The following is a 16,260-nucleotide window of genomic DNA, read 5'->3' as shown; positions in this document are numbered from 1 at the left end:
CAGGTGTAGTTGACATCCCGGCGGTCGGGATGCTGGTGTTCAAAATACCGATGACGGAATCCTGACGGTAAGTATTAGGGTTAGGAGGAGGGTCAGGGGTTAGGCATTGGTTAGGATTAGGCTGCGGGAGGGGAGAATTAGGGTTAGGCTGCAGGGGAGGGTTAGGGGTAGGCTGTGGGGGAGGGTTAGGGGTAGGCTGTGGGAAAGGTGGGTTAAGGGGAGGGGTTAGGGTTAGGCAACTTACCTTTGGGCATCGGGATTCTGACTATCGGGATGCCACTGTCGGAATTCTGACCGTACCCAACCTGTCACCATAAGTGCTTTGGAATATTAGAAACTCATGCATGAAAGCATGACATACATTCAAACCATTTTATATAGGCAGGTATACTGTACAATACAATTAATAGCTATTGCAGAAGAAAGGCAAACAGTTAATTAGGATTAGCATTCAATTAAAACACCCAATTAAGTCATCAGTCAACTAAAGCCTGTTTTGAGGTTACAGTATGATGTCACTGACAGAAGGGAGCAGTGGTGATCTCCAGTATAAATGTATAAATCAGGATGTTTCTGCTCCTGTGTACTTTTTGCTCTGTTACGTGTTACTAGTTGGTCCATTTATTAAAGTATATTTGAGGTATAATCTCCAAAAACACCAGTTTTGGGGGGTTTACGTATCCCCCGGATGTATTAAGGAAGGACCACAGAAGGTATCTCCGATATCTGCTGTGATCCCTCCATTACCACTGGCAGTCGTCTCCCCCATAGGTTTCTATGGGGGATGGGATGCTGCCAAATTTAACAAGATCCGGAATGCGATACATGCGCAGCACTCCCTGCACTGGCCGGCAGCCCCCCCGCGGACATCGCAGGGACGGGCTCTGTGTCCCTGCATGTCCCGGATGATACATTCGGCCGTTATGATCGCATTTTGCAATTGCAATCATGGGCGTTACTGGCATGCCCTGATTGCATTACTCAAGCGATCATTAATAAATGGGCCCCTAGGTGAGATGTATCAAGCCCTGAAGAGAGATAAATTGGAGTAGTTGCCCAGAACAACCAATCAGCTTCTAACTGTCATTTCAAATACTGAGCTAGATAAATGACATTTATAAGCTGATTGGTTGCCCTGCGCAACTTCTCTTTATCTCTCACCAAGGCTTGCCACATTTCCCCGATTATATTTTGTTATACTGAGTTTCTTAGAATCTTTTTAAGCTTCATGTAGTGAAAGCTGTGCCTGCTATATTGCTATCCAGTCTGAGTTATATTAAGGTGTCCAAGCTTCCCGTGTGCAATCATATACTAGCTTGAGGAAGGGACAGTATCCTGTGTAGGTGACAATCTGGGAATTGTGCCCAGACACATGCTATTCCCAAAGCAAACCCTTATGTGGGCACCTGGGGAGGTGCAAGCAGTGCCAACCTGTCACTGAGATGGTCAGCAGTATATCACTTCAGTCACATAATACAGATACGACAACAACCACTTAATACCTTCTTTTCAAGACAAGCTCTTCTATGGCCCTTAGACTAGAATGGTTACTTTGCGTTTGGATAATGTAATAAACAGGATAATATTGACATAACATAAAAAATATTCTACGTATCTGTTCGGAAGAATGCAGGGAGGCCAGTTGCACGTTTCTTGCTAATATAGGGAATAAATTAGTCCTACGTGATTTTGGATTTCTATAAAACTGCAATAACCAAATATCTAATTAGAACAGAAAGGCTTAAAAAGCATCCCACGCTGTCATCACCTCCGCAGGTCTCCTGTGGAAAAACAACATACATATGCTAGCATTGACTTCATGGAACAATATCCCTGCAAATGTTTCTGTAAGCCACATGAAGTGTTATTATTATGGGAATTCATTAAGGTTATGTGGTTAGGACAAATAAGGGGACAACATTGCTAATACGCCTGCGCATCCCTCAATGGGGTGTTAGGGAAATTTGGTCGCAAAGTGTCATTTTCTGAAGCTTTTGTAGGCTCTTTGCTAACATTACACCGCATTAAACTCCCCCTGTAAAGTTAGCCTTAACTGTAATCTCGTTTATAAATAGGGGCACTGAGAAGGAGACGGGAGCAGGCACTAATTACCCAAACCTGGACTTCTTATAGGGTCACGTTGGGAAGGGGGCCAGCTGTTGAGGGTTACAAATGCCCCCCTCCCCCCCCCCCCTGAAAAAAACCTGGGCCTGTCAATTTTCTGTTCATAATTATTCTCACTTGTAGCTTCCTCCTATTTTTTCCCCAGAACCTCCTGGCCACCCCAGTCTACTCCCTGGCTGACTCTCCCTCCATCTGGCCACCTCCAGAGGCACCGTCAGTCACATCCTCTTTTATGTAACACACACATTTAAAAATACTGTCATACCAGGCAGAGCCGTAACTAGACTTTTTTGTGCCCTGTGCCAGAAACAGCATTTTTCAAAGGGACATAATACACCCAAAAAAGGGCCATGGCTTCATGGGGAACCCTACCCTAGCTACGGCCCTGATACCAGGTACTCGAACCTATCACCTCTTACATGGCAGTCAGACATTTTACACATGGAGCTATCAGTCCCACAATTTTTGATCGCAGCCCTGAACACAGCCACCGATTTCCGACCCAGGTGTTAACAGCACACCCCGAGTTCCCTTGCTAGTGAGCTCACCTGCCTGCGCAGGGTGCATGCAGCCCACAAATGCTGGACAGCTTTATTACTACACTGCAATTTAGATTTGAGCTCAGACACGCCCCTCTAACATCTACATCTCTCTATGCACATGTTACATCTGCCCCTCCTGCAGTCAATGCAGCAGATTTTTGACATGGTGCACAGGGCCTGATTCACTACGGATCGCTATTCAGCTTATACGCATGCAACGCACTGGCTAATATCAGCAGTGATATTTAAATTTTGCATTCGCATTGCGATCACAGCCTGACATAAAGACGCCCACTTCCCAATACTCACATCCGTATACTTGGCCAACATAGAGAAACAATCGGTAAGATCGAGTAACATCAGACAGTTAATGAAGCCCATATCTTACTCAGGATTGCTTACTTCAGTGCACGCTTTGAGGTCTCAGGCGGCCTCTGGTATCGCAGTGGCTAATTTATGCACGCCCATGCAACACCGTTGAAATGCACTGGCACGTCTGCGTTCGCCCGACCACTCCCCCGTCTCCACCCCCAAACGGCACTTCTTGTCAATCACTCTGCCATGGGTCTGTGTATCCTCTGCGATACGCAGTACGAAACAATCGACCAATTGCGTGCGTATAAGCAACTGCGTTCCTTGCTGAATCAGGCCTACAGTAACTTGCTGATTTGTAATTTGCTCCAAACCCTGAAACAGCCCCATTATTATTATAACAAAAAAGGAAAGTACTGTATATGCACTGAGCCCTAAGTACAATTATTATTAATGTAATACACGGTTATTTACCAGAATATTATGCATCACACTTATGTTTATATTCCATTAAAACATTGCATAGTTTTAATTTTGCATAGCCATTAGGTTGAAAATAATAAATACATATAGTTCAAAGGTGTTCATTATTTTAACCACTTAGGCCGGGATGTACTAATATTCGCTTAATTTCGCATTGGTTTCGGCATGTTACCAATATGATTTTTTTCGTTTTTTTTTTTTTTTCGTGAAATGTACTAAGATATGTTTTCAATTGTATACATTGCGGTCACAGCTGTCTAGTGCAGTGTCGTAGCGGAGCATGCGGTGTCTGGTGCAGTGTCATAGCGGAGCATATATATTTATTTATATATGAATACATATGTCTGTATATCTATATATATATTTATATATTACCAGAGACAGTGGCACTCGAGTAAATAACGTCATCATCATACCATACTTGCCAACTATCCCTCATTGTCAGGGAGACTCCCTGAAATAGCAGCAATCTCCCTGTCTCCCTGAAGAGTCTAGCAATCTCCCTCATTTCATCCTTACCCCCATTATGAAGCTGTTATATTAAAAAACAGAGATATATACATTCAAATTAGATCATTAGTGTCATTTCCTTGCATTGGTTATTATAAGGCACAATGATCCCTATGAATTTCTGAAAAGTATTAGTGTGTTTTCATCAACAAACAGATCTTACTAACTGCTTTTGGGCTGGGTTTACATTTGGATGTAAGTCAGGTTTAGGACACGCCTCTCAGATTTATCAGTACACGCCCACTGTAACACGTGCTCATAGGTGCTGCTTTCACAGTCTCCCTGAAATGCTTTTTCAAAAGTAGGCAAGTATGCATCATACCCTAATGGTGGAGCAATAAATGGGCTTCGAAACGTCGGTAACTTACCTGGATTAATGTGACATAATTTACTCGAGTGCCGCTGTCTCTGGTAATATATTGTGGATTCCTTCTGTGCGGTATCCTAACAGAGGGCATCGGGGACTTTATACATGTTACTCGGGAGTGCCACCCATTGGAACTGTGTATATATATATATATATATATATATATATATCTCTCTCTCAAAAGTCCAAGGGACATTTTCATCCATTTGGGGTGTGACCTCAAGGTAACCATCACAAAAACTGAGGTTCACTTGTATACAAAAAAAAAATCAAATTCAGAGGGCACTCACCATCTCAGAAGGTAAACAGTTCTTTTTATTTGTTATATACCAGCTTTTAAAGTAGCACCTTTTCTGATGGCTTGAGCATTCTGTGGCGTTCTATTTACCTTGACAAAGGTCCCACATGGGATCGAATCGTCGTACATAGCCTGAATATTTTGACACTGGTGGTATGTAACAAATAAAAAGAACTGTTTACCTTCTAAGATGGTGAATGCCCTCTGAATTAGAATTTTTTTGTCTCTCTATATATATATATATGTACAGTGCCTTGCAAAAGTATTCATCCCCCTTTGCACTTTTCATGTTTTGTTGCCTCACAACCTGGAATTTAAATGGATTGTTTGAAGGTGAACATAGAACATGCTAGGGATGAGCGGGTTCGGTTCCCTGAGAACCGAACCCACCCGAACTTCGGGGATCCGGGGCGATCCGAGCCCAAGCTCGGATCTCCCTGTGATCTCCCTGTCTGCCCCGGATCCCTCTCCCGAGGCAAAACCTCGAGATCTGCTGTCGGATCTCGAGGTTTTGCCTCGAGCGGCCATTTAAAAAAAAATGCCTTTGCCTTTAATGGGCAAAGTGCTGATTGGCTGACAGAGCCATCTGTCACGGCTCTCAGCCAATCAGCATTATGGTGCTCATTTGCATGTAGCACGGACTCGTGAGATCCGTGCTACATGCATCTGTGTGATTGACAGTGACACAGAGCACAGATGGGTCAGTGAGACCCGTCTGTGCTGCTGTGTATTTCAATGACACAGATGCACGCACGGACCAGGAGATCCGTGCTACTTGCATCTGTGTCATTGACACAGAGCACTGACGGGTCCGTGAGACCCGTCTGTGCTGCTGTGGTAAAAAAAAAAAAAAAACCTGTGTAAAAAAAGAAAAAAATGGCGTGCCCCCCCCAAAAAAAGAGCAACCAGCCCCGGGCATTAGTGACCCAGTGCTGGGTGTGCTTAAATACAGGGGACAAACGACGTAGGGGTCCCCTGTACTTAAGCACAACCAGCACCGGGCTAGTCAGAACCAGCGCTGGTTGCCAAAATACGGTGGACAAACGATGTAGGGGTCCCCCGTATTCTTCGCAACCAGCTCTGGGCTCTGATCCGGTCCTGGTTCTGGAAATACAGGGGAAAAAAATTAGTAGGGTTCCCCTGTATGTTCCAGAACCAGCACTGGACTTTTTCTAGCGGGGGGCTGATGCCACAGCCAGGGGAGCCCTTTCACCGGGCCCCCCAGCCGTAGCATCAGCCCTGACCGCTAGTCAGCCCAGGCCGGGGATCCCTGGAGAGCTGGGGACCCCCCCAACAAAGGGGTCACCCTCTCCAGGGCACCCCAGGCCCAGGCTGATAGCCCGGGGCTATCCCCGCCACCCCTGGTGACGGTGGGTGGCGGGTTGATTGTGTGGTGTGGTGTAAATAAAGAATATCAAACATTGTCTTTACAAGTAGAACTGCAAGTCCCAGCAAGCCTGCCCCACATGCTGGCACTTGGAGAACCACAAGTACCAGCATGCAGGGCATTAAGGGCCCACTAGTACCTGTAGTTCACCTGTAAAAAAATGTTTAAAAAAAAAACACAGGACACACACACCGTGACAGTATAAGTTTATTAAACATACATACACACACACACACATGTACACATACTCACCTATGTAACCTGTAGCATCGGTCCACTTGTCTGGTAAAGTATCCATAGGGGACCTGTAAAAAAAAACATACTCACCATCTCCTATGCGAGGTTCTGTCCTCTTCGTTCCAAAGTAGGCATCCCCGGACTTGGCAAAAAAAAAAAACGAAAACGCGATCCACAAACTTAGTACCGTTCTATAGAACGGTACTTCCCGAATGAGAGCTTAGCGGCGGGTATCACCATGGAAACCCCGCTGCTAAGCGTTCATTGGCTGAGAGAGGTCATCTCCCGTCTCTCAGCCAATGAACGGCTCCCTCCATTGTAGTCAATGGTGGGAGCCGCAAGGTTATTAAAGTTTACCCTGCGGTTCCCACCATTGACTACAATGGAGGGAGCCGTTCATTGGCTGAGAGACGGGAGATGACCTCTCTCAGCCAATGAACGCTTAGCAGCGGGGTTTCCATGGTGATACCCCGCCGCTAAGCTCTCATTCGGGAAGTACCGTTCTATAGAACGGTACTAAGTTCGTGGATCGCGTTTTCGTTTTTTTTTTTTGCCAAGTCCGGGGATGCCTACTTTGGAACGAAGAGGACAGAACCTCGCATAGGAGATGGTGAGTATGTTTTTTTTCACAGGTCCCCTATGGATACTTTACCGGACAAGTGGACCGATGCTACAGGTTACATAGGTGAGTATGTGTACATGTGTGTGTGTGTGTATGTATGTTTAATAAACTTATACTGTCACGGTGTGTGTGTCCTGTGTTTTTTTAAACATTTATTTTACAGGTGAACTACAGGTACTAGTGGGCCCTTAATGCCCTGCATGCTGGTACTTGTGGTTCTCCAAGTACCAGCATGCGGGGCAGGCTAGCTGGGACTTGCAGTTCTACTTGTAAAGACAATGTTTGATATTCTTTATTTACACCACACCACACAATCAACCCGCCAACCCGCCCCGGGCTATCAGCCTGGGCCTGGGGTGCCCTGGAGAGGGTGACCCCTTTATTGGGGGGGTCCCCAGCTCTCCAGGGATCTCCGGCCTGGGCTGACTAGCGGTCAGGGCTGATGCTGCGGCTGGGGGGCCCGGTGAAAGGGCTCCCCTGGCTGTGGCATCAGCCCCCCGCTAGAAAAAGTCCAGTGCTGGTTCTGGAACATACAGGGGAACCCTACTAATTTTTTTCCCCTGTATTTCCAGAACCAGGACCGGATCAGAGCCCAGAGCTGGTTGCGCAGAATACGGGGGACCCCTACGTCGTTTGTCCCCCGTATTTTGGCAACCAGCGCTGGTTCTGACTAGCCCGGTGCTGGTTGTGCTTAAGTACAGGGGACCCCTACGTCGTTTGTCCCCTGTATTTAAGCACACCCAGCACTGGGTTACTAATGCCCGGGGCTGGTTGCTCTTTTTTGGGGGGTGCACGCCATTTTTTTCTTTTTTTACACAGGTTTTTTTTTTTTTTTTTTACCACAGCAGCACAGACGGGTCTCACGGACCTGTCATTGCTCTGTGCCAATCACACAGATGCATGTAGCACGGATCTCCCGGGTTCGTGCTACATGCAAATGGGCACCATAACGCTGATTGGCTTCCTGTCTGCCACTGCAGTGCCACTCCTAGATGGGCCACGTGTTTGTGCCGCCCACTTGTGTCGCTTAGCATAGTCATCCAGCTACCTCGGTGCAACCTTTTGGCCTAAAAACAATATTGTGAGGTGTGAGGTGTTCAGAATAGAGTGGAAATGAGTGGAAATTAATGTTATTGGGGTTATTAATAGCGTAGGAACAAAAAAAGGCCCATTTTATGTGATTTTAGCGTTTTTTTTTTTTTTTTTAAGAAAAAATCCAGATCCAAAACACAAAACCCAGAACCCAAAACACGGAAGGGTGGTTTTGGCAAAACCAATCCAGATCCAAAACACGAAGAAAGATCCAGATCCAAAACCAAAACACAAAACACGAAAAGTGGGCGGTGCACACCCCTAGAACATGCCTACAACTGTGATGTTGTTCTTCTTTTTATATTGTGAATCAAACAACATTTAGGACAACATAACAAAAAACTGTTCACCCCCCTAAAGTCAGTACTTTGTCGAGCCACCTTTTACGGCAATTACAGTTGCAAGTCGCTTTGGATAAGTCTCTATGAGCTTGCCACATCTTGCTCCTGGGATTTTTGCCCATTCCTCAAGGCAAAACTGCTCTAGCTCCTTCATGTTGGATGGTTTCCGCTTGTGAACAGCAATCTTCAAGTCTGACCACAGATTCTCAATTGGATTGAGATCTGGGCTTTGACTAGGCCATTCCAACACATTTAAATGTTTCCCCTTAAACCACTCGAGTGTTGCTTTAGCAGTATGCTTCGGGTCATTGTCCTGCTGGAAAGTGAACCTCCGTCCCAGTCTGAAATCACAGGCAGACTGAAACAGGTTTTGCTCAAGAACATCCCTGTGTCACGGCCAGGGTATTTAAGCATGATGCTAGGCGAGTGTTACCTGTGAGGTCATTGTGGCGCGGGCTGTCTGGTGGCGGAGCTGGTGTCTGGCGGGGGGCTTTGGCTGCGCGCGTTGTTGTGCGGGCCTGTTGTCACTCTGCGCTGGTAAGGCCTGGCGGCGTCTCCATTCCGTTTGGCATGGGCGCCGCCATCTTGCCTTCTGGCCATGTGATGCGGCTGGCCAATCCTGGTGAGTCACGTGTTCCCTCTGGCCAGTAACAGCACGGCATGGGGTGTTTAGGAAGGGTCAGTGCCTTCCTTCTTTGCCAGTGCAACGTGTATCTCAGCCTAGCTGAGAGGGAGTTCTCTGTGCTTATCCTGTTCCTGTGAATACGCTGTCTGCCAGTCTGCCTGTCAGCTCCTAGCTCCCACTGGACTACCCCGCTTCCTCCATCACCCTTGCCCATACCTGAGTGCCTGAGCCTGCTGACATCCTGCTCATTGCTTCAGTTCACTACCTGCATACCTGGCTTGATTATTTTCAGTTTCACTACCTGCACACCTGGACAGTTCTAATTGCTTTTCTTGGACATTAACCTATTACTCCCACCACAGAACTCTTGTGCACATTTATATGTTCCTGGACTTTCGTTTACTGCCACATTATATGTCTACTCAAGCACTTATTAAAAATCCTAGTTTTATTTTCAAATCCGCTTCTGTGATTGCTCCTGCTACCACCCCGGGTCCACAAACAACCCTGAACATAACACCCTGCATTTAGCACCATCCATTTTTCCCTCAACTCATATCAGTTTCCCAGTCCCTGCTGCTGAAAAACATCCCCACAGCATGATGCTGCCACCACCATGTTTCACTGTGGGGATGGTGTTCTTGGGGTAATGGGATGTATAGGGTTTGCGCCAGACATAGCGTTTTCCTTGGTGGCTGAAAAGTTCAACTTTAGTCTCATCTGACCAGAGCACCTTCCTCCATACATTCGGGAAGTCGCCCACATGCCTTTTGGCAAACTCAAATCGTGTCTTCTTATTTTTATCACTAAGTAATGGCTTTTTTCTGGCCACTCTTCCATAAAGCCAAGCTCTATGGAGTGTACGGCTTATTGTGGTCACATGCACGGATACACCAGTCTCTGCTGTGGAACTCTGCAGCTCCTTCAGGGTTACTTTTGGTCTCTGTGCTGCCTCTCTGATTAATGCCCTCCTTGCCCGGTCTGTGAGTGTTGGTGGGCGGCCCTCTATTGGCAGGTTTGTTGTGGTACTATGTTCTTTCCATTTGATGATGATGGATTTGATGGTGCTTCGGGGGATCGTCAAAGATTTGGATATATTTTTATAACCCAACCCAGAATTGTACTTCTCAACAACTTTGTCCCTGACTTGTTTGGAGAGCTCCTTGGTCTTCATGGTGTGATGCCACTTGCTTAGTGATGTTGCAGCCCCTGGGGCCTTTCAGAAAAGGTGTGTTTATACTGACAGATCATGTGACACTTAGATGTCACACAGGTGGACTTCATTTCACTAAGTATGTGACTTCTGAAGGTAATTGGTTGCACCAGAACTTTTGAGGGGTTTCATAGCAAAGGGGGTGATTACATATGCACATGCCAATTTTCAGAATTTTATTTATAAAGATTCTTTTTTCTATATATTTTTCTTATTTCACTTCACCAAATTAGACTATTTTGTACAGATCCATCACATAAAATTCAGATTAAAAAATAAATAAATAACAGATTGTAATGTAACAAAAAAATAATGATAAAAGCACCTGAGCACTGAAACGTTGGCATACACCATTGGCTCCGTCTGGTTTGTCTCACATTTGTTGCTGACGCCTGTTAAGTGCCCTCCGTCCTTCTACATACATGTGCACATCTCTTGGATTGGCACCCAGGCATATTGCGTTGTTGTATTGGCGAGTGCCGGACCTTTTGCACCTTTGTATATATATATATATATATATATATATATATACATATATGTGTATATATATATATATACTGTATATATATATTTTATATATATATATATACATATATGTTATGTATATATATATTTAATTTATATATATATACTGTATATATATATATATATATACTGTATATATATATATATATACTGTATATATATATATATATATATTTTTTATATATATATATATATATATATATATATATATATATATATATATACTGTATATATTCACAGATATATTTATATATATATATATATATATATATATTCACAGATATATAGATCTAGTATAATATATATTTATATGCATTTACATATATATATTTACATGCACTAAACTAAAATTTTGCATAGTCTAATATTTGTATATACATTATGTATATACCTTAACAACTGACATTTATCTACAGGTATAATTTAGGTGTATAAATATATATATTCAGTCAATTTTTACATTTCCAGGATGTCGCGTTGCATAGCCACCATCATAATAGCTCTTTGGACACATTAAAAATGGAAGCCACCATGGTCTACAGAAACATGGCTCACATAGCTTAATAATCCTGTGTAAATGGCACTACTAGAGCCAAAAGTGCTACTTTTCATTTAGTATATGCAACAGACGCGAGTCAGCGAAGCCACAGACATAATGTGTGCACGCGAGCGCCGGGACATGATACCCCGGTGCTTGTAACATAGACTTTCCATTTCACTAGCGCGAGAGCTCCTAGCTCTTGCGCATGCACCTGAGTGTGAATCAGGACGCAAACACCTGGAACGGATCACTAAATTGATTTAATAGATATGGATAGAAATAGGTGTACTGTGGTTGGATTACCTTTACTGCTATATCTACTCCTGAAGAAGTCCCCAGAAACCATAGTGGGACGAAACGCGTTGAGCTGGACCTCCTGTGAATACCTCCATACTTATGGACAGATAAGCTCTTTGTTTTTTATAATCTTGTAAGAGTCTCTATAATTTTTTATTATTAAAGTGTATGTTATTTTGAACTAATTACACTATTGGAGGCTCTTTTTCCTATATATCCTTATGTATACTGGGATATGCCTTTGAAGTGGAAGAGTGCTTAACAAGGAGAGACCCTATATACATTGACCCATAACAGATTACAGCTGGTACGAGGCTTGTACACTTTGGGTGCTGGTTTAAACACGAGTGGAGTGTTTTAAACACAGATTTTTTATCTTTTGTCACCTTTCATTATTTATTTAGTTCGATCACATCTGTGCATGATAGCACTTTATACTTATAATCTTTCAGGTTACACTATGATTGTGTTTGTTTTATTCTGTTTTTTTTTTAGATTCATGTCGTGGGGTTGTCACATGAAGGGACTGCAAGAACGTTGTCTCCAGACCTTTTGGATTCCTTTTTGAACTTTATTGTTCTAGGAACTTTAAAATAAGACTGGTACACTGAATATATATATAATATATATACACACACACACATGATAAAATACAAAGGTATTACTCCATCACAAGAAAATATGTTATAAATATATATATGCACACATATATATGTATCTCAAACTATATATATATATATATATATATACACACACCCCTTATGTAAATACATATATGTATCATACTTACCTACCTTTATAAATCTCTTCCCGGGAGAAGCCCGGGTAAGAGAAGCAGCAGGGGGCCGATGGGGGCGGGGCCTAACGATTCGCGTCATTAAGCCCCGCCCCCTCGTGGGAAAACTGCCGCGGTTGGGTCACATTTACATAGGGGGCGGGGCCAAATGCTGTGATTCATGCAGAATCACATCTTAAGCCCCGCCCCCTTCACGGAGACCAGCGATCGCCGCGGGTATTCTCCTCATTCTGCTCACTTCACTAGGAAGTGGGCAGAATGCGGGAGAAATGCCTACCCTTCCGGGGGTGCGGGGGGTTACCCGAAAAATCGGGAGCCTCCCGCGAAAACCGGGAGGGTAGGCATGTATGATATGTATATATATGTGAAAAGAAAGGATAAAGAGACATGCGCCTAATAGTGTAAGTATTTTGTGCAAGTGGCTCAAATGCTCAACAAAGGATGTCCGTACCAAATGTAATTAATTATAGACGCTTATCTGATATCCAAAACGTGTTTCTTTAAAGATAGGTTAAATCACGGTGTTATCAAATAGAGTACCACGGCAGGGTTGTAGGAGTAATAATTAGTTAGCTGGAAAACCTTAGAAAGGGCTTAGAAAAGCCCATAAGAAGGAATAACTATATAGTGTAGTACTTTTTCACAGATGGTCGTGATAATAGACAAAATAGCTGCGTACCGGAAAATGCTTGTTTATAAGCATGTGGTAATCTGTTTCCTAGATGCTCCTGTAGTGTCCCATTAATAGTTCTTAACCATGTACATCAGATGGCGGGCTTCAAATCAGAATACAGAGCAACCGCATCAGTACTTTTTAAGGTTTTTTATTAGATATAGAACGAAAAGGACATATGGAAACATAAACAGTAGAATTATTAAAAAAAAACTTATCTTTGGTGTTAAGCAGGTAGCAGCAGTCCACACTGTGGGGAGGTAAGGTCAGTAGGCCCAACGCGTTTCGTCCTCTAGGACTTCCTCAGGGGTGATGCCATAGCATTGGAGTGCCCTCATATATACATATATCATTAAACATATTACTCATATACACTAACATCTAATACACTTCCCAGATGTCACCAACTAAAATCGCCTGCTACATATGGCGAATGTTCCCCGGCAGTTCTGACAAGATTAAAAAAAACTCTGCCCTTAGTAAATATGGCTGCGGCGTAATCACCACAGGAGCCAATGGAACCTGTCATCAAGCCGAAAGTTTTGCGTGACTACAGAAATGCGGAAACGAGGTCACTTTCTGATACTGAAATTTTATTAGTACATTTGCGATGACATCATATCTCACGAAAAACGTCACTTGCTGCAACGAAAAGGTATAGTACATCTTATTATTAACCTACCTATGTAGGTGTTCCTGTTTATGGAAAGGTTTAGCTGAAAAGTAAAAACTCTCCATAGACTACAATAACAGTATTGGCATACTTGGGTTAAGCATGATAAAAATAAACATTTATATAATTATGATAATAGAGAACTATTATTGATATTTCCCCTTACAGTCAATACTATAGTATACTACTTTTTATTTTATTGAAACATTATTATTGATTTATGCATTACATTTGTACAATTTACCTTTTATCAGTGGGAGAACCCATGCTTTAAGTGTACATGTACAGCTCCTGTTTCCCTTCGCTTCACCTGCGTTAAACCCATTAAAAGCTGGGAGCACACTAGACGACGTGTGTACCCAGCGTTGCAACCCGCCCGCCGACGAGCCGACATATCGGGCGGCCCGTAAACACTGGACGATCCGGTTCCCGACCGCCCAATATGTCGGCCCCTGCCACATCCCGCTACATGGGGTCATGAGCCCCATCGTCTGATTGGACTGAATGTATGGTAAATCTGGTAATGCGACTGTGACCCCACGGTACACACTGGACGATTTTAACGATTTGTCATTTCGATGCATCAGAATCGGGGACAAATCGTTAAGAAAAAACGTTTAGTGTGTATGGGCTTTAATCTTACAGTGATCAACAAGGCCATTCACACCATCATTTGGGAAACACCAGGTTAATGTGTTTATGCTCCATCCAGGATTCATCCTGCATTGTCTCAACTGGCTTTCTAAATGCCCATTGTTATTACCATAGGGAGCTATTTTTTAAAAGCAATCCATGTTCAAGTCAAAATGCACGTAGACCAGAACGCAGCTAAGTTATAGGTGCAATAAGGACTACGGGCCTAATTTAGACCCGATCGCGAGCGCTCGCAAGCGGGTCGATGTTGCCCAAGTGCGCATGCGCACGACGGAGGTGGCTCCGTCGTGCGCATGCGCGAGACCCGAATAACGAAGCTGCCCAGACGGAGGCGTTCCCATGGGAGCGCCTACCGTATGGGGCCGGCCCCACTGACATCACTAGTGATGTCAGTGGGAGTGCTTTTGGCTCTGACAGAGCCAAAAGCACTCCAGGGCTTGCGGCAGCGAGACCCTACCGCAAGAGTCTCGTCGCAAGCCCGATGGTCGCGATGGTCTTGACCATCGCGACCATCATTTTGGCCGCTTGCTATAGCTGTGGGTGGTCACCCACAGCTATTCGAGCGGCCAGGAGGCTGCTCCAAAAAGAAGGACTGACGGCGCTGATTCAGAGCGAGCGCTCTGTCAGAGCGTCCGGCTCTGAATCAGGGCCTAAATACGTTCACCCTAATTAGCCGAATCTGCAACATCCAATTTTGCTAAAACAGTAAATTATTTACCTTTGATAAAGAAATGCAACTTTAGTTGTCAAATCAGACAATATTACACCATAAAATACACATTTTTAGTTAATTAGATTTAGAGAACCTCCACATGAACCTCCAGATCCGAGTCGAGAAAAGCCTGACTCCGATCTCAATACTAGGCAAAACACGTCATCCTCTTGCTCTCGGATTTTATAAAGGTCCCCGCGATCTGCGCCGTTTTCACTCCGACTGTAGAGAGAGAAGCTAGCAGACGAAGTCAGTCACTCAGTGTATTTGTCCAGTCGGGGTCTTGGGCTGAAGGCTGCTGCTGTGTTCTCCATAAAGGGGCTTAGGCTGAAGTATATAAAGGGGGGCTTCCTTCAGTGGGTGCTGCAGCTGCTGTGTCACTTGTCCTGTCAATTAACTGTGGCTGCTGCTGTGTTTTTGTCCTGTCCATCAGGCTAGGGCTGCAGTCCATAAAGGGGTGCTGTATTGTCCAGGGGGGTGCTCTGTCAATTAGGGGTGCTCTTCCCCAATGTAAAAAAAAATATATATTTTTTTTTGTGTGTGTGTGCATTAGCAACTTGGCTGCGCTATTATTGTACAGTGATACTGCTGCAGTTTATCGTCCACATATTTGTGACTCTGCAGGTGGTCTGGCCGCACTCGGCAGGGGTGCTTTGTTGTCCATCAAAAAAGGGTGCTGTCTGTGTTGTTCATCAAGGGGCTGCTGCCTCATTCAGGGGTGTGAAAAAAATTATGTGAGCGTTAGCAACTTAGCTGCGCTATTATTGTTTGGTGACACTGCCAGCCAGACCACAGTTTATCGTCCACATATTGCGACACTATAAGTTGTAGCGCAGTGTGTTATTCTTATTCATAAATAATTAATATTGTGACACTAAGTGGTAGTGCATTGTGTTATTCTTATTCATAAATGATCTTGTGACACTGTAAGTGGCTGCGCAGTTTGTTATTCTTTTCTTATTCATAAAAAAATCTTGTTACACTGTAGGTCATTGATACCGCAGTGTAATATTTAAAATTGGTACAAATTGACGTGTGTGCTGTACCCCACTTCATTCGTGTTTGTTGATATGGAGAACGATCAGTTGAGACTTGAGAGGAGTGGAGGAACCACATACTAGTGCTGATGCTGCTGCCAATGCCACCAGTCATGACGATACTATTCCATCTACATCATCTGCTAAAGCCGATGCCCAAGGGCATACAGGGCTTAAGTCAGGGCATCTAAAATCAAGA

The 16,260-nt window shown here is 44.1% G+C and overlaps 1 long non-coding RNA gene across 2 annotated transcripts in view; it reads left to right on the top strand.

The window, feature by feature from the left end:
* The window catches only part of LOC148477908 (uncharacterized), a 73,993-nt gene that overhangs the window by 1,174 nt on the left and 56,559 nt on the right, over window positions 1–16,260 (top strand). For both annotated transcript variants that reach the window (XR_015872460.1, XR_015872461.1), the window contains exon 2: window positions 12,012–12,118. This is a non-coding gene — a long non-coding RNA (uncharacterized LOC148477908). The remainder of the gene's footprint in view (window positions 1–12,011; window positions 12,119–16,260) is intronic.

Source organism: Taudactylus pleione, unplaced genomic scaffold (assembly GCF_031769625.1).
Source record: "Taudactylus pleione unplaced genomic scaffold, aTauple2 ptg000683l, whole genome shotgun sequence".
Lineage (NCBI taxonomy): Eukaryota > Metazoa > Chordata > Amphibia > Anura > Myobatrachidae > Taudactylus > Taudactylus pleione.
The sequence above is the reverse complement of the archived record's forward strand: the minus strand, read 5'-3'. Positions and strand labels throughout refer to the sequence as shown.